This window comes from Oxyura jamaicensis, chromosome 1, assembly GCF_011077185.1.
Source record: "Oxyura jamaicensis isolate SHBP4307 breed ruddy duck chromosome 1, BPBGC_Ojam_1.0, whole genome shotgun sequence".
NCBI lineage: Eukaryota > Metazoa > Chordata > Aves > Anseriformes > Anatidae > Oxyura > Oxyura jamaicensis.
In genome coordinates, this window is record NC_048893.1 from 174,545,983 (window position 1) to 174,564,754 (window position 18,772).

General features: G+C 46.7%; 1 long non-coding RNA gene across 1 annotated transcript; it reads left to right on the top strand.

The window, feature by feature from the left end:
- Positions 1-1,360: 1,360 nt before the first annotated feature.
- LOC118160634 lies at positions 1,361-3,814 on the top strand. The gene is made up of 3 exons (XR_004747607.1): positions 1,361-1,502; positions 1,898-2,147; positions 3,687-3,814. It is a non-coding gene; the product is annotated as an uncharacterized LOC118160634 (long non-coding RNA).
- Positions 3,815-18,772: the final 14,958 nt, after the last annotated feature.

An 18,772-nucleotide genomic window follows, 5' to 3' on the forward strand; every position in this document is an offset into this window, starting at 1 on the left:
AGAGTGTAGTGGGTTTACGTGGCAAGGTTTTGGTAGCAGGGGGCCATAGGGGTGGCTTCTGTGAGAAGGATCTAGAAGCTGCCCCATGTTTGGTAAGGGCCCCGCTGCTGACCAGAGCTGAGCCAGTAAGTGATGTTGTTTTGTGCCTCTGTGAGAGCAGATTTAAGAAAGGGGAAAAAAAAAACACTGCGCCTCACAGCAGCTGGGACAGCAAGAGGAGTGAGGAACAGCCTTGCAGGTGCCAAGGTCAGTGAAGAAGGAGGGGGGAAGGTGCTCCAGGCGCCAGAGCAGAAGTCCCCTGCGGCCTGTGGTGAGGCCCATGGTGAAGCAGGATGTCCCCCTGCAGCCCATGGAGTACCACGGTGGAGCAGGGTTCCACGCTGCAGCCCATGGGGGAGACCACAGTGGAGCAGGTGGACCTGCGCCAACAGAGACTGCGGCCTGTGGAAGACCCCTGCCGGAGCAGATTCCAGGCCGGACCTGCAGCCCGTGGAGAGGAGACCACGCAGGAGCAGGTGACCTGGCAGGAGCTGCTGCCCGTGGGGGACCCAGGTTGGAGCAATGTGCTCCCGAGGGATGGACCCCGTGGTACGGACCCATATCTGGAGCAGTTCTTGAAGAGCTGCTGCCTGTGGGCAGCCCACACCGGATCAGTTCAGCAAGGACTGCATCCCGTGGGAGGGACCCCACAGCACAGGGGACGGGAGTGACCCAGAAGGAGCGGCGGCGAAGAAGCGCTATAGACTGACCATAACCCCCATTCCCCCGTTCCCCTGCGCCACTTGGGGGGAGGAGGTGGAAGAGGGTGGATGGGAGGGGGGGAAGGTGCTTTTGGTTTCTTTCCTTTGTTTCTCACTTCTCTAGCTCGTTAGTAAAAGGCAATAAATCTTACTGTCTTCCTATGCTGAGTCTGTTTTGCCCGTCACGATAATTACTGCCCGATCTCCTCGTCCTTATCTCAACCCTTGAGCCCCTTTCATCGTATTTTCTCCCTGCTCCTCTTTGAGGAGGGGGAGTGAGAGAGTGGTTGTGGTGGAGCTCGGCCACCCACCCGAGTAAAACCACTACAAAGAGAGAGAAGCTGTGGATATTGCATAAAAAAACTCCACAGCCATATAAACTCCCAAATTTCACAGAAGCAGCAGGAAGACACACAACCACAAGGAACTGGGCTTTCCTAGCCCTGCTGCAGACCGATTTGCAACCCTGCACTGCAGCAGCTGTGGAGGGTGGCTGTACAGCCATAACTAACACAACAGCATGTGTTACGGTGGCTTTATAGTGCTGACGTAAGGTAGGTGGGGAGGTGACACGCCAAGCCCCACACCTACCCTAACGTCATATGCGGTGTCTATGGAAGGCCAGCGCTAGTCTCCCGCAAATCCAGGGGCTGTCAAAACGCTCCGTGTGTAATTCTGTTTGAGATAAGCAGTGTGTACATTGCTGCGATGATATCAGAAGTCCTCGGGGCAAGTCATGCCATCTGGGAAGGGCAATCTCGGGTGAGTTTAACTTCTGGAATGGGAAGATAAACCCGGCACTGCCATCCCACATCCAGACCACTTTTAAAACTTATGTTCTTGCAAAGATAGCACAGGTTTCCTTATGTTGTTTAATAGAAGAAAGGATCTTCAAGGTTCATTGGCACACAGTGAAACCCCGCCATGGTCAGGTGCAACGGCAATTGTGGAAAGTTGGGGTACCAAACAGAAGAGCACCCCTGAAACCAGCTGCTCACTACTTTGAGCTTATTCTCTTGCCATCAACCTGATGCTTCAGAGAAGGTTTAAGCAGCAGCCTGGGCAGAAGTGGCTATCAAACATGCTTTAAGTTTCTGTGTGTTTTTTGTTGTTGTTTGCTTGCTTGCTTCGTTTGCTTTTATGCATTGCTTCCATAGCAATGATTCCAACCCACAACGAAAGGTGCAAACCTTTGCTTTGCTGTGGTGAAACTGGCTGCTTTCATTTGGACAGCGTCCAACGTGTCCAGAACGGATCCGAGTGAATCTGACGGGGTGTGACACACGTTGTTTTCCCTGGTGGAAGCGAGCCAAGCAGAGAGGCATTCGCAGACAGAGCCTGTGGGTACCTTCAACCCTCGAGGAGTCTGGCAATCCCAAGAGCCTGGGCACGTCTCTTCTTGGAAAGGTCAGTCTGAGAGCTGGCCTTCATTTCTGCTGGGAGAGCTGTGCCGAAGTCTGCCTGGCTGATGTAGCGTGAGGGGCAAGCAGTAAAATGTCCCACGGCTCTGAGAAATAAATATTGGCACACCGTATGTATCTTGAAATATACAGACCAAGAAATGCACAATTCTGAAAAAAAAGTACTAATACTTAGGTTTTTGGAAGTGCTGAAATAGCACAACTTCTCTAATAAAAGCCTGGCACAACTGAAATCAGTGGGAGTTTTGTCTGTGACTTAAAAAAAAAAAAAAAAAAAGTGATTTCACCATAAACTGGTTTATAGCTTTCACTAGGTAGGGACTACAAAGCGAAACCACATCCCTGTGCGCAAGATAGGTATTTGCCAACTGGGTTTGGGTCGGATTAGAAAGGAATAAAATTTGCTCTGTTCTTTTCTTTCAGTCCTCTAATTAATCTGTGCTTAGCCCCACACTGCCTTCTTTTTCTGCGAAGAGCAGACATTAAATTGGGATTGTATGTGTTGACAGTCCTGGCTCGAGCCTTCACGCGGGTTGGCTGAGATTTAACAATACATTTTTTCCCATGGTATTTTCTGTCACATATTTTTTAAACAAGCGCTATTCTGTCAGCTACAGAGGGCAGGAAGAAAAGATGTACTGTAAAGCAGCAAACAAAAGGCAATTTCAGGTTTAGTGTTTGCAAGATTGTGTGATTGTATTGGCAACTCTCCTTCTCTGTAATCTCTTTATGAAATGTATAGTCTGTTTGCTGTGCTATCCGGAGGAATAAAGGAAATTAAGGAACACTTCATTAAAAAGAATGACTCAATTTACCTTTGGCCACAGAAGCATAAGCTCTGCTGACATTTTACAGAGTCACTGCCAACAGATCTGGACTTTGGCTTCCATCTGGAGGAAATGGGCACCTGAAAACGAGCCCAACCGGGCACCTACCCTGTGCCACACTGGCCGCGAAACCCCCGGCTCCAGCTGGAAGTGTGCAGCACCGTGTGCTGTGTCACAGGGCAAATATTTGAACGGTGCCATCACTGTGGTGCTACATGGTCAGGAGCGATCTGATACAGTTAGCCCGTTTTTCCACGAGGAGATCAGCCTTATAGAGCAATTGCTGTTGGCTGCGTTGGTCTGAGATCGTTCCCTTTGGAATCAGTGATAAAATTCCTCTTGTCTTGAGCAGGAGTAGCATGGGGCCGTGAAGCCACTGAGCTAAAACCCTATGCACTGCTTTGGGGGTTAAGGAAGCGTTAAGGTCGGAATAATAACTTTCATGAAGTGTGACAAAAAGCAGTGCAATTTGCACTGTCTAGCTATGCGGTTTGTACATGCAGATTATCAGAATCTGGTTATCACATTTAGTAATCCCAGCCTGGCACTGGCTGAAAAAGTGCTTTACAAAACATACAGCCCAGGGCAGGAGACTCCATAAAGTCGATGTTTTTATTGCTTTTTTTTTTTTTTTTTTTTTTTTTTAATTGATGTAACAGCCCTCTTGTCATGTAGCTTTTCTTTCTTCTCATTTAAAGACGGGGGAAAGAGAAGTAGATGATACGAGATGATAACTTCATGCAATGATTGCTGGTTGTCCGTGGAGAAGCATAAACGTGACCCAGGGTCTGGAGTAAAGCCAAGAAAACTGCTGAGAAGACAGATCCTCGCAGAGCCTAGCTCCCCCACAGAATGGGGGAGAGGATAGAGGAATCATCCTAAAAGAAGAACCTGGACTCCTGCTACCACAAAGACTTACCAGAAACAAAACAGAAACATAAAGAGAGAGAGGGAATAGAGAGTGCTGAACCCATTCCTAGACCAAAAGGTCTCTCTGTTGGGGTGGTGGGGCTGTAGCTTTTGCCACCAGTCCATTAGCTCTCATGCTGCTCCTATTGCTGGTGTCATCAGCACTTGGCTTGAGGTGGTGTCCATGCAAGGAGGAGAGAGAAAGAAGGGGAGATTTTCCTTGCTGCAGCTTGCCGGAGTGCCCTGCACCCCCATATTCCTGTTCTGCAATCCCAGTAAAGACCATTTCTTCCAGAAGAACTTGCAGAAGAAATATTCCCAGAAGAAATTGTTTCAGAAGAAAATCTGGGCTTATCCACAGGCAGTGGTTTCTGGGGTTGGACTCCCTCCTGGACAAGGCGGTCAGTGCTTGCAGGCTTTACAAGCTAAAGCAGCAGAAGACCTGGTTAAACACAGATGATGAGGAAAGCTTGGTGGGGTGGGTCAGAAGGAAGAATGAATTTCTAAAATGTATGGGGCAAGGCCTCACTGGCACCTTGGCCAGCTGCAAGGAGAATGTGCAGCACACGCAGCTGGACTCCCCTTGCAGAGGTCACATACTGAAATAGTCTTTCAAGAGGATATGCACAAGACGGACAGATGTATTTTATTTACCTAATAATGCTGGTATTTGTACCCAACCGCCATAGGCCGCTGAGTAGGAAATGCTGAGGCACTTCACTCAGGGCTCATTGCAGCAGGGAGGCCATGCAGGCCGGTTACGTTCTTACGTGCTAGGAGCCTGCTGACCATAGGATGTATTAAGTTTCAATGAACATAATGAAATGTTATAATGTACGAGCCTGGACCGAGAGGGCGTTTCGAAGCAGGCATCCCTTCAGCAGGAGGATTCGGGCTGCCAACAGGCGTGGTGGCACAGGGCCTTTATGCTCACCTAAACCCTGAGATAAATTAGCTTGGTATTGCTTTTTCCGCAGGCACAGCAGACAGCTCTTATTGGGTATGTCTCTGAGCTGAATTAGGTTGGTACTTTGCCAGCCCTGGTCACAGACCTTTAGCTAAGACATCTCATGCTCTTGCCCGTAAGGAAATGTGCTTCATAAGTGGGTGATCATTACTGAAATACATTTGATAATAGAGGAGTTATCACTCAGACACCGGGCTCAATAAAGATAACTGACCAAGCATGGCTACGGCATTGGTGTAAATGGTAAAACATATCTGCGGCAGGTTTCTGTCTTTCTATTTAAGGTTATAAAAGATGAGATGTGATCAACATTTATTTCCCATACCAGAAGTAAAATAGCTTAAATAGTAGTATTCATTATTTTAAACAAGCAATCAAACAAGCAAAAAACCACCCCTATTTTTTATGCTTTATTAAAAAACAAACAAATAAACAACTATCTGTTATTTATGGTCCCGCCAGCATTATGTATTATCTGACCATGCAGCACAGCTTGGCTCTAAAAGCTAAATTTTAAGAGGAATACTTCTACTTAAGAGCAATACAGTCTAGAGGGGTTCAAACGTAGTGGCCACATCCCAGCACACTACAGTCTCTGACCTTGCAGAATATGAGCCACGCTGCCACACAGGGTCACAGAAGCATGATAACACACCTGGAGAATGGCTCTGAAGGCACAGGGTTTAGGAGCAAAGGATCCCAGGTTTTGTGTTTTACCCAACATCAAATGCAGGTGCTGCCCTGGGATGGAGGACTTGAACCTCACGCTCTCCTTTCCTGTGCTTTCCTTGCTCACCAGTGTTGCTAAGAGTATTTCCATTTCCTCCCTGCCAGCTCGGGGTCCGGCCCGCCGCTCGCTGCAGCCGCTGGGAAGTTTTCCACGACTTGAGGACGGGCTGGAGCTGGCTCGCACTCTGCTCCTTTAAAGCTGCAAACTGGTTGAGCTAGCACAACCAGCGCTTTGCAGACAACTCAGCAATTACGGGATCATATAACTACAGTAAGAGGCTGAGCTGCAAATTACTGTAATTATGAATATTTCTGTTGCAAGGCAAATTTACAGCCAGATATGTCATGTCAAAATTATTTCATTTTGTGGGTAATTCTAATTTTGCAATACATTTCTAGAACTTCATTTTCCTGTTAAACAGCATATTAATTTGAAGAGTCTATTACAGCGGTTATAGTGGATTATTGTTAGAATTCAGAGGCAGATTATGAAATGCAAACATGCTCCATGGCAGGCTAAATCCTGATCCCAGACAGAATAGCTGAGATGGGAACGGCAATTAATATCATCATACGGGTGTCGGGCAGCATCTCAGGAGAGGCTCGGTTCCCTGCCAGGGGACTATTTTTTAAGTACATCTGCCCATATCCCAAACCTTGCATTCAAAAATGGAGTTCACCCAGGCATTGCTAATGATGATGCCTTGCAGGGGACGTGGTGTGAAGGAGCTCTTGGCCTCTCCCAGCCCCATCCGTGACTGACACGGGGCAAATGCAGGGATTTAACCCGGCTCTCCCTCCTGCACCGGCTGCCAGTGGAAAGAGCCGTGACTCGGGGCTGACCGGGTCACCGCCAAAAGAAGGAACGACCTTGTCAACTTTATCGTCGTATCCAGTTACGTGGCATGGGAGGAGGCCAAAATCACCCCCTCCCCTCGCCGGTTTGCTCATTAGCAGTTCACGGGACAGGCTTGACCCTCGTTTCCCCTGCAGACGCCTCTGCCGCGGACAGAAGCGGGTCTGAGGCATGTGTGGCATGCGGGGCCAAGCCCTGGGGCATGCTCATGGCCGGCCAAGGTGGAGCTGGTGGCCGAGGTGGTTTTCTTGGGGAAGAGCTGCAGGTGAGATGCTGCAACCAGGTCACCATGCTGCTGAGATGTGAGCGAGAGGGGCCGCAGCCGTTCTGCCCCTCGAGACGGTGGTTTGGGGTGCTTCTGCCCTGTGTTATTGCCCACCAGTTCACAGCTGCTCCCTGCAGTGTGTGAGGTATTCGCAGATTATTTTCACATAAATATTTCTCTCTCCAGGCGAACACAGATAAAGCCTCTGTGATCCAGGCTTTCATCTGCAACTGCTAGGCAACCGGGCTGTCCATTCCCAAACACTGTGAAGTCCAAGGAGCTTCACAGCGGAGCTGGAAGTGGCCTCTCCAGGGTCCTTCTTGCCCACACGGACACTTCCCAAGAGCTGTTTCGTTCCTGCAGCAAAATCAGGAGACCCTCTCCAAGAACGAGCCTCCCAAGCAGGTGCCTGGGACAGAGAGCTCTGCCCAGTGCAGTGGCGACTGGACAGAAATGATTTTTTGGACCGTAAAAGATTTTAATGAAGAGCAGAGAGTAAAATGGTATATTAAAATATTGACGTATCATTAACTCCTGCATTACGCCCTAGCCAAAGCACTTAGCAGCAGAACTGCATGGAGTCTGGCATTGCAAAGGACCATCCCCTCCAAAGAGGATAAATCCCACCAGACCTTACAGTCCCCTTCATGAGGTATCAATTATTTATCCTGTGCACTCCAAAAGCCAGTGGGTCCATCTGATACGCAGGAAGACTGCTAAACAAGCTGCTGCTCAGGCCGGTGAAATGTTAGTCTTCCCCCATGGGACGCTGTCCGTGATTCCATCCAGGAGCTGGGCAAGGAGGGAAGGCGCTGGTCCTCACTGAATTTCCTACTGATGCTCACCTTCACGGCCAGCTTCTCCAGGGCATCCTTCCCCTGCCGAGCAGCTCCACTCAGACGTAGCTGCTGCCCTTCTTCCTCACGCACGGCAAACTAGATTAAATTCCTCATGAAATTAACTAGCAATCTCTCACAATTAAACTCATAATTAATGTAAATAGTCAATTTAATATATACCCAAGAGGAGATGTTTATTTAAATGCACTCTTACTGGTCATTTATATTCTATTGCATTACATTAGGCTGGAAGATCCATCTGTTAGTAAGCTTGCCCGAGACTTCTCATTAAATAAAATTGTAACAGGAGTTGCAATGCAGGTTTTTTTTTTTTTTTCATGCCAATTAGCTGCCCCAAAAAAAGACATCCAACTATTTTAGTTACCTGTAAGAGTCAAAATAGAAAAAATATGGGTGATTTCTTGTGAAATAAATGTTCCCTATATTCCCTTTGAACACGTGAGGGGAAAACCTATGCCTTTGTCAAGTTTCAGATGTGTAAATGAGATTGATTTTCTTGCTTTTGTCTCAGACCTCACGTTTGCACTGGACTACTCCGACTAAGGGACAAATATCATGGTAACTATTTTCGTTGTACAAAAACTACTCGTGTCAGGATATGTCCTCAACACAGTATGTGTTTGCACTGGGAGAGTGCTTCTGAAGTGCATCCCCCGTCATCCCCACTGCCCACGCTATGGCTCACACAACAGAGTGGTCTCAGAGACACCAGCTGGATCCCCTGATGATGAAGCTAAACCAAAAGATGAGCCCGGGGGACACACCTGTGTGCCAATGGGATGAGACTAGAGCAAGACCGAAGCAACCCCTGCTACTAAACATCAAGTTTCTAGCACCTCTTCCCTTTCACAATCTGCTCCTATTGCACTGCGCCACTTGCAGAAGTGTCCATGGACCGAGTCAGTGCTCATCATCCGAGCTCACCTACCTGCTCTCCATGGAGATGTGGAATACCCCCCTGGACAACTCACTTAGAAAAATAACTTATTTGCAGCTTAGGTCAGAAACAATCACTCCACCCCAGGGCATGCATCTATCTTTCTATCTCTTTACCAACCAACCTACCATCCAGGACCATGCCTACCTACCTACCTACCATCTAGGGCCATGCCTATGGAGGCAGCTTAACCTGTTTTCAGACTCCAAAAAAGCACTTTTGCACTTTATTTATTTGCAAGTAAAACTCTATTCTGAAAAGTGGAGTCGCAGCTCCCGAGTCCAGGCCCTCTTGCATCCCGAGCGTGCACAGAAACCTGCTCCTGGCGTGGCACAGCACGTTGTGTAGGGACAAAAAGTAGCCAGAACTCGGGACTTGAGCAGAAACACTTCCTAATGATGCTGTGTGCACTGGAAAGTAATTTCTGGAACCCAAACTATGTAAATAAAGTCTTCGTCTGACCTCTTTCTCCCCTCTCAGTTCCCAACCTTATAAATAACTCTTACTTCCACCTTCAGATTTTTTCCAGAGCTCTGCTGAGGCTTTTGGTCTGCCTATTTTTAGCTTTGCATTTATTGACAGTGGTTTCCTCCTTGTCTGCCTATTCAGGCTGCAGCCTGGAGAATGCAAAGGTTATTTTCTTTCCCCAAACTGTCTTTCCATGGACAGATCTGTAAAGTTTCTGAAGACAAAAAGAGAGGTCACCATTTCTTTCCGTCACGCCTGGCATACACATCCTCTGTGAGCCACCACGGGACTCACACACTGGCTGCCTCCAAAAACTTCCCGAGACATGAGAACATGCTCCCCGATACCCAGGTACAACCAGTCCTCTCTGGGGAAGGCAGCAAGGAAGACGTTAATGCGCATAAAGAGGAGTAGGAGGGCAGGATGTATTTTAGATAACTCCAGTCAGAAAAAAATATATATTATCACTAATGGCTGAAAAACTGCTAGAATAAGAGCAGGTATTTTTTCCTGTTTCTCAGCAGACAGAATCAAATAACTAGCCTCGTACTATGCTTGTTAACAAGGTATAAATTGCTGTTAGTTGGGCAAATTTCTTGCCGGGTGGTTGGAGGTAGTGCGTGACAGGCTGTGTGGGATCACGCAGGTTTAGCGTGCTTCAAAAGTGCAAAGGGTATGTTCATACAGCTAACAGAGCCTGAGAAAAGACACAGATCCCATCAAACGTGTCCTTTTCTGAATCCCATTAACCAAAAGGAGGTTTAAAACCCCAAGCAGTCTTAGCAGCAGATTATTTTTTTATGGTGGTAGTCCTTCCTTGTGGGGTAATAATGCAGAAAAAATGGAAAATGATGATAGCGTCAATTTAAGCCATAAAAAAAGATAATTGTTTGATGAACCTATTCATTTATGTGAACTGTTCTGTTTGCTCGGTGCTCTGCTTCAGGCACAGAAGTTTAGACAAATCCAACGCGAGGGCTAAAACGACAGAAGAAGTTGTAAATTGTTGTAAAAATTGATTTTACAGAGATACGTGCTGTAAGGCCCGATTTTCAGAGACACGCTTAAAGTAGGACACATGATTAAAGAACTTGCTGAATCAGAGATTTTGTGCACAAAAGACCAGTTATGCAGCTAACTGGCTGTGCAAATAGACAGCGTGGTTTCCTCATGCAGTTGTAACTGCATACAGAAAAGCTACTTGTTCATCGCTGCTACAGCTTGCATGAGCACTAACTGGGAAAATATGGTGTTTAGTACGGCCACAGATTCACACATTTTCCACTGTGAGTTGAATTTTGGCTTCCACCTTGCCTCTACCCGTAAGATCTGCTTTGAAAAGCCGGCAGGACAGTTGAAGTCTGTGGTAGATTGATCCTCCAAGACTTGAAGTGACTCAGATGCTCGATCTGAGGAGTAATTGATAGCAGCAGAAGGTAGCTATCCAGTCCAAGGACCTGGATATGGTGAGGATGATGGTGGTAGCACAGCCTGTGGGTGTGCTCCATGGCTGTGTCTTACCAACAGCAGAGTGCCAGGATGGGTTTTGTCCCAGGGCCTGGTGGAGAACATGCTCCAGCCTGTCTCAGGTCCCTGTTTTGTTTATTTTCTAATCCTCAGTTTCTTGTCACAGTCTCTTAACCTTTCCAGCCTTTCCTATCTGCCAGCTTGTGAGCTCTTTGCCCTCGGCCTGGCCTCTCCTCCCAGTCCTTGACGCGGTCTCTGCACCACCCCAGCCTGCAGGGCTGGTGGCCTTGCTCCAGTCACAGCCTCTGTTCTTCTGCAAGGTCTCTGCCTTCCTCCCCTTGAGAAGCTCCTGGGTGGCTCCTTAGCCACCTTCTCCCCCACAAATGGGACTCTGACAGTAAATGGATTAATATGATGAATGTCACAGGTGGGACACGAGGAAAGGAACAAACCTACCTCGGACAAAGGCTTGGATGGTGTATGGTCAATGGGGCACTGGGCTACGCATTGATCGGGATGGAAAACCACACACCGGGCAGCTGCTCACCTGGTGGGCACCGTCCTTCCTGTGCTAGCAAAGAGGCAAGGCTGGGTGACCGGTGAGGGGACGGGGTGTTGACAGTGGCTGGAGGATGTCACAGCGCTCTGACTTAGGGACCGTTTAGAGGAAGAAGCTAGAAATCAAGTCAGCAGGGAGAGGTCGTGCCCATGTAACCTGAGACAGGAGGTGTGAATACTCCTTCGTAAGTGATCACACAGTCAATGAAGAGATTTCGGAGTCCACTTTCCTACAGGCACTTCCTGGGTGTACCCCACCTTGCAGCTCCATCTTCCTTCAGCATGGTTTTGTGTGTGCACGCACAGCATTGTATAGATTCAGAGCAGCACCTCCTACCACACCCTGGAATGAATAGCTTGGACAGACGATAAGGCAGATGTGTAAGGCATTTGCGGTATGAAACGCTACTGAATAAGCAAGCAGCTGTACACTGATCTGGCTTCATTTTCCAGATGGTCACAGCAAGCAGCATCCTGCAGAGAGCATTGTAATGGTCAAGTCCTGAGCTGACAAAGGCTGAGTAAGTGTAATAATATCTGCGACTTGAAAGAAAGGATTGTACAATTCCTGCCAAGAACAGATGGCAAGATAGTGTTCTTAGCCACAACTGATACCGACCTACTAGCAGGAACCACAGATCTTTATTGCAAACATATCTTATGACAATTGATGCAATCCCTTAATCAAAGAGCCTTGACTGTTCCTCTGGTTAATTCCCCCATCCAATTGACACTACCAGGCAGTGTCTGGTATAAGGCTTAGCCACATAAGCAGCTCCTAGATTCCTATCTCTTGAGGATGCTGGCTCGTATCGTGCATTACATCAGCCCGGTCAGATTAGATAGAGAAAGGGGCTTTATTCAGACTCCCTGTCAGAAGTGCCTCACGTAGAAGCTGTGATCCTAATGTATAAAAGGGCTGATGAGTGATCCAGATCCCAGACATCATGGCATCAAGAGACGTTCTTGGGGCACATAAATCAGGCAGATCCCTCTTCTGAAAGTGCCTAACAGGGCCACAGTGACTACTTGTCTCGTACATCTCAACACAGTCCGTAGCTAAGACTTTCCATGAGGACCCCCCCGGGAAAACCACGTGAGTCCAATGTCTTGATGAGCTCAGAGTAGGCACTCAACCAGTGTTGCAGGTCAGGTGGTGAAGGGCAACTTGATCACCTCCTACAAACTGCTTCCATCCATGGACTCGTGCCCTTCATCCAGGCAAGGGAAACTATTTCAGCAGCGATTAGCCAGCTAGAGCAAAGTTGCCTCCTCATTAGCCTGCACTTCAGTCTGAGCTGTACCTTTAAATATATGATAATGTATTACAATTAAAAATATTCTTTAATATGAATGTTAAAAGGTACTGGTTAGAACACGCTAACTAATGCATTTTAGAATAATACCTTTTGTCTTAAACTAAACAAGTACTCCTCAGCCGTAAGGAAACCACCCCCAGTGTTTCATTCTTCATTCATTCTAGCTTTCCGTTTGGCTATACGTGCGCTCTCCTCTCTTTTCCCACGAGATCTTCCATATTTATACTTGCTTTGGAAAGCTGTTGCTCTCCAGCCTACCATACATAATACCCAGCCTGTGAAATCGTGTTTGCCCTTGACCATTCACCCTGAAGCCAGCAAAGAAAGATGTGAAAGGTGAGGAGGGAAGGGAAGAAGGAATGTCTTTTAAAGAGATACACCAGTGCAGCTTTAAAAGCCACCCTCTACCTGCTGTTTGCAAGTCCAAGGGACAGTCAGGACATGCACTTTGAAATGGGGATGGGAAAAACAGTCCTCCCCAAAGGGAAAGGAGGATCCCCATTCAGAGGGAATGTCAGGCTGTCCAAGTCTGAACCTACCCCTAAAAATATGCTTCAGCCAAGCTCCAAGCATCTTCCCAGACCCCAGCACATGCTGGAGAGATGCTGGTGGCCTCGTGGAGAGCCCAGGGCTGCTGTCTGCTCTGGGGTCCAGCTCTCCATGCGCAGAGCAATTCCAGGCTGGGGGTGCAACTCCTTCAGGCTGTGCCTGTCTGAAGAACACCACCGAACTGACCCACAAAGCAATCCTTTATGGCATCAAAGAACACGTGTTCATTTCCAAACCCCACAAATTTAAAAGCAAAAGCAGCATCCAAAATGCCAATTGCACTTTTAAGAGGGATGGCTGCTCCTCTTCCCTCTGTGTTGCTTTTTGTCTTTTCTGCCATGCATTTATACAAACAGTCATGGCCAGGGGGGACTGGGGGGAGGGGGTCATCATTGCTATTGTTTTCTTTTCAGATTAAAACCTTATCCTTGCAGATCAGGCAAAACATCAGCTCAAACACTCTTGGCGCCATCGGAGTCCAAATCCACCTCTGAGGCTGCGGGCAGGGCTCTCGCCTTCCCGTTTCTGTAGCTCAGCAGAGGCTTGGGTTCCCAAAAAACCCCAGTGCCTGTCTTTGATCGCCTGCTCTCTGCTTTATTAAGATGCACAGACAATACTGCTGCAAACACCAGTGGGGATAGAAAGAGCCTGCACATACCAGCTGAAAAATAACAAAGTGACATTCACTCAGAAAATGAAACATAATACAACTGGGGAAAAGGCAGCTGAAACGCAGATGTTCAAGGGGACGAGAAACCTAGAAAGTCAGAGCTCTGGAGGAGAGCTGGGGGTGGCAGGAAGCAAAGGATGCACCGAAAGGAAATGCTGCAGATGGTTTTGACACAGTGTTACGTGTGCCCCTGCGGAGACAGGGGGGTGGTGGTGGTACACACCGGAGCTTCTTGCTTGTGCATGATGCCATGACCATAAAGTTGGGTGAGGCTTCTCCATGCTGGAGCCAAGCTGCAGTCTGCTTCCCCTGGGGCTCTTCTGAATTACACACCTTCACGCCGGCAATCCAAGCACACTTCTTTCATCCTTCTCTAATGGTGCAAAGAGAGCTGAACTGGTCAAAAATGGTCAGGGAAAGACGTCTTCCTCTGTTACCTGCTTCTCTCTCCTACCCACCAAACCCAGACCATGTGCATAGGGCCTGCAGAGCTCTTACACGCTCCCTGGGGATAATTTATCACACCCAAATCTTCTGGTGAAATAAGGCTGCTGCTGAACCTTTATGGCAGCTGCAGGAGTTAGAAAACATCAATGAATCCCAGTCTCAAGGAACTGCTTTGCTTCCTTCTGTGCAGCCGAGGCGCACGCAGAGGGCAGGGAGCCTCATTTCCCAGGCCTGCTTTAGCTCACTGCACAAGAGTATGCTCGAGACACAATAGGAAAAAAAATGAAAAGCAGTACTAAAAGGTAAGCGAAATGCATACTCCGTCTCTCTCTTGCACCCGGAATGTAATATGAAAGAAGAAGAGATTTTACGTGGATCTTTGTTTAACTTCTCTTTGCTGGAAGCTCAGCCTCCTTTTCCTTGGACTGTCCTTGCAAGTTCCCTCTGTTCATAGCTGAGGATCTCATGTGACACGAGGCACTCCCTGTGCCCACATGTCTGGATGTCTTCCCTAACATCTTTAACTTGCAAGGGCTTTACAACTGCTCCGCTTACAGCCCTTTGTCTACATCTTTTGGAGCATTTCCCCACCCTGCTGCTGGTGTCCCTACAGCTTGTGTGCCCATTCAGAGGGCTCTTGCTCATTTCAGAGAAGTTTTTGAATCGTTTCCCATCCCCATCTACTTCTAAAAGCAGAACCAAAAGTGTTATGTGTAAATACAGTTTAAGGAAGTTGGTGTAACTACCTTTGATGCCATATTTTTTTCATACTTTTCCAGAGGAGCCCAGATAATGTTTTCTGGTGGGTGTTTTCTGAGACTGTCATTTTTTTCATTGCGTAGTTCTGTTTTCTGGATAAAGGTGAGAGAGATCCATGATTTTCCCAAACTTTTTTCATTTACGGACATCTATCCAGGGCAGGTAGCAGCACTGAAATAAAGAATTGAAGCCTCCTAAGGGCTCACTAGCCTTCACTGCTTTCTATGAACTCTTTCAAAACCATTCCCTGATGTCCAGGAAAGCACTGGGCTTGACTCCGTTTTGGAAAAAAAAAAAAAAAAAAAAAAAAAAAAAAATCTGAAGACGGCTCCATGTTAATAATCGTCCAGGCCCAAGACGTTTGAAGGAACAATGTCTTCTTTCAGATTCCCACCATGGTGATCTCGCGTCCGGCTGTGCGGCTGTGCGGGGGTCTGAGCATCGCATGGCCCAGATTCCTTCCCTGACTTGCAATTGTTCTGCTGCATGACCTATCTCCGTCATCGCTCCCCATAGCCCTGATTGCTGTCGCCCTTGAGTCCTGGGAAAGGCACTTAACCTCCCCAAGGTTCAGTTGTGACCTCTGTAACAGAAATTGCTCCAGAGCCTCATGCAAGGAGCACTCTGAAGGCTGGGAATGAGCTGCTTTTGCTCATTAGCGGGAGCTGGAAGGAGTTAAAAGGGGAGCAAGGAATAGCGGATGACCCTGAGAATGCTTTCTGAAGTCTGAATTGGGCCAGGCTGCGGCATCCCACTACCTGACCTGCCTGTTTCCTGAGCCCATGGCAGCTGCGCATCTCCCTGCCGCGGTGACTGGCAGGGTCCCAAGCGCGCACGAGGCATTTCGGCTCCTTGCCCTGTGCTCTCACACCCAGATGTTCACAGGGAACATACCGAACATTTTCATTGCTTTTTTTTTCATTCATCCCGAGGCTTCGCTGGACAATCCAAGTTCTTCCCAGCCCTCCTGGTGCTGAATAAGCCCACCTTCTGGTGCGCTATTTCATCATGTGAATTCAGCCCTAATTGTCCGCCCTCAAAATTTGAGAATTGCTGAATGAATTCCTTCCTCAACATGAAGGAAGTTCTCTCCTTTGTTTAAGGACTGTGGCACATTACAGCAAGTTTCCTGTTAAAATGCCTCTCTCATCCCAGTAACCCTTTGTGTTCTCCAAAACTTGTCTCATGAGCCGTGGAAGGAATGCAGTCTTACATGAAATGCTTTTGAGCATTTCGTTAGTAACAACTCATTCCTCTCCAAGGAACAAGCTAAATGCAAACAGCAATTACCCTAAAATCATTTTCTACCAATAGTCTAAATTTCTGCATTTTACTGTGTAACGTACAGATGTGCTTCTGCTTTGCTCTTGAAGAATGAGATGAATCGGCTCAGAGGGAGGAAGCACGGGTTTAATTTTAGCTCCTTGGTACATTCTGAAACTCAATGCAATTGCTTTTATCGTGATTCCTCGTGCTCAGACTATTACTGTTTATTCACCATGTAGGAAGCCTTCCATAATGTGAATATACAATGATACATGATATAGACAGAATCTTTCTTGAGAAACAATCAATAACAATTTGTTAACACTATCACACTCTTTAAGTGTCCTCATTTTTAAGAAGTCATCAATTATGTGATCAAGAAGTTCTCATTTATTTCCTAAATACCATTTACAGTAACAGGATGCTGATTTATACGATTGTGTATGACAAAATAAATACAGAGAATAATTCAGCTTTGCTTGCATCCCTTCTGTGTGTGCTATTTGAGTCCCTGCACAGTATCCTAAAAAGTGTTTTCCAATAATTCCATTTCTGGAACTATAAGTGAATGAGACCCCTGAACTTCTGAGTGTCAGCACATTTTTGCTGTACAAGCAAAGGAAAAAATAACAATAATTACATTAAGTGTCACTGAGACACAAAATTGTCAAAACAAGAGTGAAATCTCAAACAGAGATACAGTTTGGAGGGGGGACCTAATGGTGCTGCTGAAAGACAAGTAGCCATCACGTACATGCAAGGCTTTTCTATTTCAATTGTCTTTCTCTTACTGTCTCCCACTCATCCAGCTTCAGGGAATGTCAAGGAAGCAGCCAGTCCCATCATATGTGTTAATATACTATTAGGTGAAGGGTACCTGCAATATCACTGGGAAAATAAATAAATAAATAAATAAATAAATAAAATAAAATAAAATCTCATAACAAATAGATTTGCTTCCCACTTGAAATACAATGAAAATGTTTCATTAGCGAATAAGCTGGTGGCTTATAAATATGTGCTTCTTAGCATTAAGAGGTAGAAGAAACATGCAGTATAAAACAACTTGAGGTCAATAAGGCCAATATTGCAGCTTATGGATGAAATTAAGTCTCAGCCTCACAGTTTTTAAATGGTGGTGCATTTAATAAAATATGCTTTTTTTTTTTTTTTTTAACTTATATTGCCAATTATGTTTCAAAGGCAGAAAGACCCAAGCTTTAGAGCATCTCATTTCAGCTTGCAATCTGCGTATTCTCTGCTTTTCCACTTTCATCCTGATTTTTGATAGCACTTTTGAGAAGATAATTAAAAGATCTGAATTAGTTGAGGGTGAGCGTTATGACCAGCAAGCTTGCTGGAGGAAGGTCTTTAAAAGCACAAGATGGATGAGAAGCGATACGGATGCATGCTAGCATTATTATTCTTTCCATTAGGCCATTTACTGCTCTTGATCTGTGACAGAACTCCCACTGATGTCGAATGAAGATGTACGCATTGATCCAGGGGGAAGAAAAGGCTCTTGCAGGAGGAGTATATTTTTCTTCCTTTCTCCCTCTGTGACAGAGAATTGATCAAAGTGTCAGCTCTTGGGCTGCAGAGTTTGTCACGGCAAACTTGAGGCCTGATCCAGCTTGAGGCCTCCACCACCCTTCACTCATTCTGATGAGAAAAAACATGGACACCATGGTGGTGGATGGCTGAAGCTGCTGGGCTGGAAGCACTCGGGGTCTGGAAGTGGCCCCCAGGAGGCTGTGGTGATGGGTGCTGCCGGGCCTGGTGAGGAGGTGGCATGGCAGCTGGTGGCCACCACCAGGAAGGACGGACTCTGGGACGCAGCAGCAAGGAGCATCATGGCCTGTTGCACAGACCACACGACCCAAAAGATATCAGATATCCCGAGATCTTTAACCACCAGCCCAGAAGGCTTGCATGGACTGGAAACCTGGCAATATTCAGGGTTATTGCCAATATTGCCATGCATGGCCAAAAGGGTGAGGTGGGAGCTCACCCCCACCCCATGCAGCCCTCACACTCCAGAGGTTTCCAGGCCCAGCAAACTCTGGCCATTCTGCCCTCCAAGTAAAGTCTGATTTATACTCGTCCCCCACATGTATAGCATTTGTTTATTTCTGTAATATATTAAAATACAGAAACATTCCATACTTGGGGGGGAGCTTAGAGGGAGAGTAATGACTTACACATGTACTGTGCTACATTGGATGTCTTCCAGTATCATAAATAAGAAGGAAAGCAAGATTTTACAGCTCAGCCATTAATGAGAACAGTCCACTATCACATATGGAAAAATACTTTAGTCAGTAAAAGCTGAGACAACACTGATGGCATTTAGCTGTCCGGCATGAATCATCTTCATAGAATAAATTCCAAGATAAAATATTATATCTTTAGTTGATTTGTAGCCTCATTGCAGGCAGATGCAAATAAATGTTGGCATTGGTATGCTCTGAAACTGGCTAGCACAGCTCTAGAAATAAAATAATTGAACTGTAGGTACTAGACAAGCACATTGTTTCAAGGCTTAAACCTTCCAGGTATTCTTTTGTGTTACTTGCAGGTGCTTTTTTTCCCCCCTCCCCATGCCAGGTGGTTTGCAGAATAGAAAACTGAATGAACACTGCAGGTGAGTCAGGGCTCTTTTAAGAAATGGGCATAGCTGACAACTTCTTTACAGAATAGTTTGAAGAAAGGGAAGGGAAGGGAAGGGAAGGGAAGGGAAGGGAAGGGAAGGGAAGGG